This window comes from Oenanthe melanoleuca, chromosome Z, assembly GCF_029582105.1.
Source record: "Oenanthe melanoleuca isolate GR-GAL-2019-014 chromosome Z, OMel1.0, whole genome shotgun sequence".
NCBI classification, from domain to species: Eukaryota; Metazoa; Chordata; class Aves; order Passeriformes; family Muscicapidae; genus Oenanthe; species Oenanthe melanoleuca.
In genome coordinates, this window is record NC_079362.1 from 8,800,488 (window position 1) to 8,805,498 (window position 5,011).

Sequence of the window (5,011 nt, forward strand, 5' to 3'; positions counted from 1 at the left end):
CAGACAATGAGATGCGCAGCCTTGGTGTTAGTGTGATAGTCCCTCTTTCCTGGCAGAATCTGTGGGTTTCTCTCCTGTGTATTGTGATTATTTATTTATATTTATTGCTATTTAATTTGCATTTTAATTTAATACTATAGGAAGTCCTTGGTTGTGCAAAAACCTGGAAGTCCAGATGGAGAACTTGTGGTCTCTGGGGACTTGGAAGGACTTGCTGCTGTCATGGCAGACTCCAAGCCAGAAGAGTCTTCTGCCCAGATTTCCTCCGCAAATCAGGGTATAGAAATTCCTTCAGTGTTTCCGACAGGGAAGGAGATTATTCTCCCATGCTATTTCATGGAAACACTATTGAGATGAAGGATTATGACAGCATAATTTGTAAGATACAAAATTTGTCCACAACAGACATCTGGCCTTTGTAGTAAAATGTTTTGAGAGATGCGACATTTGACATAGTCCTCTGTGAGTTGTTCTAAGGGCTAATTGCGCTCACTCTTGTGAATCTTATTTCTAGCTTGATTCTTTTTTCTTTTTTTTTAATTTAAGTCCTAACCCTTTGAACCTGGCTATATCTTTCTTCATCAGACTGGAGGGATCCCTTATGTTGGAGCAAAGCACGTTAAAGAAAACTAAATGTTAGGTTAAAGCAAAAAATGCCAATTTAAAATGAGATAATACATAGTCATAGATGACCTTCAGGGGGTTCAATAGGCAAAGTAAATCTCCTCCATAGCAGCAACAGTGTGCACTGATGGATGATGGTCAGCTATGCCCCAGCTGCCTTAAAAGCCCTTCAAAGAGGTTGGTGACTCAATGCTTTTGTTCTTCTGTAGGGGCTGTAGCAATGTGGGAGGTCCTCTTTGGGAGGGAAGTCCCAGGACAAAAGCCTCAGTGATGCACTATGAAAACCTTTGTAGACACAACTATGTCTATGTTTATGCATGCATAATACTCATAACCTCGATGCCTGCCCTTAAACTCCCTGCTTTTACCTGCTCTAGTTGAGGTTCTCCCACCTGGATACTATCCCAAATGGGCCAATGGAGCAAGGACAAAGACATTGGTGTAAATATCTTCCACTTGTGAGTCACTTCCCTGTAGGAAAAGCACCAACCATCATGCTGTAGGGGTTTCCATGATAAGCTGCAGGAAAAGAGGTTTCATGAAAGTGGCCATTGTGGGTTATTGCTGCCCACAAAAATTTCCAATTTAATTTCCTGAGTTATAACCCATGCCAGCCAAGGTCTGCCCAAAACAGCAGAGAAAATGACACCAGGTTTAAGTAGAATGGCTTTCTGGTGAGATCCTGCTCCGACTGATACAAGTGCCTCTTGATTTCCATGTGGACCAACTTACATGTCAAGGCTTAGAAAAGACAATTGTTCATGACCAGTGAAGAAAAGTAGCTCCTGTAGGCCAAGGCATGTCCCTGGGCTGTTTCTGTTTGTTCATGAGACAAAGAGGTGCTTTCAGATAGCAGAACTAGGGTTTGTTCATGTAGCATGTACGGCCTTTCTGCATGAGAGGATTTGGCACCTGAAGCTGAGCTGTCTTTCAAAGCCTCACCAAGCACCAGGTGCACCAAAGAAGTCAGGGCTGGCTCCTGCTATGGGAATGTTGAGGTGTTCTCAGCATTGACAACAGCCAAGGTCTAACAAGAACACAGCTCCCTCCATCCAACACTGGTGCTGTAAGTACAGGCATGCCAGTGGACAGATTTTGACCAAAAGAAAGAAAGAAAGAAAGAAAGAAAAAAAAAGCTGAAAGGGTTCATATTGATTTGGTTTCCTTTGTGAACACTGCTAATAGTTTGCTTATCCCTGGGTTTGTGAGCTGTCAGGATGGCTCTGGAGAGCAGCTGAGTGGAAAGGCATCAAGAGTCCATTGCATGGTTCAGTTCAGTTCTCTGCCCACCTTAATGTGACTATATGAAACCACAGCCTCTTCTGCATGGCACCTCAAAGGTAATGGACCATTCTCCTCCCAGCTTTCTGCTGGCTTGCTGGATTTGGAGCAGGACAAATTAGTCCAAGTAAATCAGAGCACTTCCTGCTGAGGTGTGGTGGTGCTGTTTGGTCTATCAGTAACTTGCTATCCCAGGAAATACACATCACCAAGACAAGGGAAAACATCTTGTGAGCAGCTGTCATACTGGGAAGGGGAAAGAAAATCTGGCAATTTTGTAACATAACACACTTGTTGTATTTTCTATGCTAAAAGCCTTCCCTTCTTGTTATTGCTTCTGTTCATATCACCGTTTTCTTTGATCTCCTTTCAGTTTAGGGGCTCCCAACTGTCACATCCAGCAAGTATTTCCCTAGATCTCTCTACCAAAGATTTCTTTTTTTGGTCAAGTCTCTTCTTTGTGTTTTGGGGATTTCTTATCTGTGTCATCATGAACAAATATAGTGTAACTGATAAGACTTTGTGCTATATGATGTTATTTAATGCCTAATATATTCCAAATAAATTATTTAAGAAACTAATCTTTGTTGCTCTAAACTTCTCTAAAAATTCATTTTACATTTGCATACCACTTGGTAGAGAATCCCAAATACCTTAGGATGTAATTTCCAGCAGAGCATTTTTCTACTGTCTCTTATGCAAGAGTCTTGGTAGTAGAAACATTATCAGATGATAAAAAAATTACAGGAATTCTTTGCTTATTACAATTTCTTACACTTTTAGTCCATATTATATTTCCATCTATGAGCTAAGAAGACTTTGACCAGCCCTTGAAAAAGACAAATAACTAAAATTTCATTGTGCAATGATTTTATTTATCTCTTCCAAACATTCACAATTATTCAATTAACTTCACTTTAAAAAGCGTAAGACACTCTAAAGAATTAATTCGGAGTCCATTGTCATCTGGAAATGTTCAGATAGGCACAGCCTAAAGATTCAAACAGGAATCCAGGTTCAGATATAGAAGCTAATTCAAAGTTGAGGGGAGCTTAGGATGTAAAGCTGTTCTTTCTGGTTGACAATCTGATCTCCAACCAAATCTGAGGCTGGGAGAGGGAGAGGAAGCACTAGGGTGACAGATGCAAAAGCCGTGAAGAAGAGATGGGAAATCACTGGATCATAGGGACAGTTTCAGTTTCATGCTTCATTGAATGTCTTACATTCCTGAAAGTGTTCTATAAACACCAAGAGAGGAATTTCTGCACAAAATGTGTGTCAGGAAAGCATTGTTTCAGGGAATTATACACAAAATTTATGAAATCAGCAAATGTGAGGTTCAAAATCTATTCATGTGTGATGTCCAGCATGTATTTATACTAAGAAAGGCAACGTCACCTTAGAGAGAGCCCTCTGCTTCCAGCAGGTGATGCCAAATTAGTTTGTATGCTGAGGATCATGTGGCAATCCCTCCTCTGGAAGTGGGCATGGTACAGCAATGCCAGCACAGTGCTGTGAGATAACAGGACCTGTACCATGGAGAGGTACCAAGTTATTTGGAGTTGGCTGAAAATATTTCAGATGTGCTGTTGCAGTGGCAAAACCTATGACAAAAATATCCCTAGTCCAAGGATCCTACTGTCCCCTAGTTGTAAGAAGCAGTGCTGAACAAAGTTATATGAACAGCAATTTTTTTTTTTTTTTTTTTTTTTTTTTTTTTTTTTTTTTTTTTTTTTTTTTTTCCTGTGAAGCCATGGTTATCAATTTTGCAAGGAAGACCAGCTAAGGTAGCATTTTCTAGAAGCGTGTTGGTATCTCCTGGTACAAAAAGGAGTGCTGGAAAGTTAAGAGTCATGGTCTGCCCCAATCCATGGTACTCCTAACCTGCACACAGGGTGTGAGGTGTGCTCCTGTGAATTTGTGATGCAGAAACCTCAGTGAGACACTCCTTTACTTGGAATTTCTAATAGGATCAGTGGAAGAATACGGGTCCACATTTTAGCTCAAATGAGGATTACTTTCTCCAGAAGCAGAAAAGAAGTTCTGCTGTTATTCACCTGTCACAGAGCCTAGAGGTGCCCATCACATTCACTTTCTCAATATCCCCGTTGTGGCTGTGGAATGTAATTGACGTTGGATATTTGGGCTGGGTAAGGAAAGGACTAAGTTGCAAATGTATCTTGAAAGGATGCTGTAGTCTTATGCACGAATCGTTGTGACAGCCAGTCTGTGGTTGGAAGAAGGACATGTCTGCAGTCTGGGTTATGGCTTGAGATTCTGTGGATTCAAATCCTGGTGGATGTGAACATGCTGTGCCTGGCACTGGACAATGCACAGTGAGATCCCACATGTGTATGGTGCCTTATGGTTTCTGGAGTATTGCCCATGCTGAGGAAGACCTTGTGGTGAGGCTTGTACTTGGCAGCCTTGTTTGCTGTCCCTTGTTTAGACAAGTGGGAGGAAGGCACAATGAGCATCACAGAAAGGGGAATCACAGGATTCCTGGGACAGCCACATCAAATGGCAAAGCAGAGTTGTTTCAGGACACTATGATCAATACTAACACCAGGTTCTAAACAAAAAGTAAAGGTGCAGCGCCAATATGTTTCACAGGTACATGATTCATGAACCATTTAGGAACTTATCTCCCAGTATCTAACCACTTCCCACAAATTTCTCTGCAGCTAGGGAATGATATGCAGTGACCATGGCTAAAGCAGTGTGAGCAAGGCAGATCTTACTTTTGTTCTTTGAAGGCTGGGTGATGAAAGGAGGTGGAGAGAATGGATGACTTAACTACTGACCTGTGGGGCAGGGGTCACTTGGGAGCCAATCTTAAATCTACAGATCATTGACACAGTGACAGAGTCTAAATCCACCACTTTTCAAGGGTGTAATTGTATTTTTAATACAGCAGGTGCTGAGAGAATCAGAGGGGAAAAGATGGAAGAATAAGCTCAAAAAACTACATGGTTTTCAGAAGGTAGAGACTGCCCTGTGCCCAGTCAATACCTATATCTGGTTGAATTTATTCACTTTTGTTCTTTCTGTAAGCCATGGACAGCATTTTCCTTGCCCTCTGATTTGGTCCAATTCTTCTTTGTAA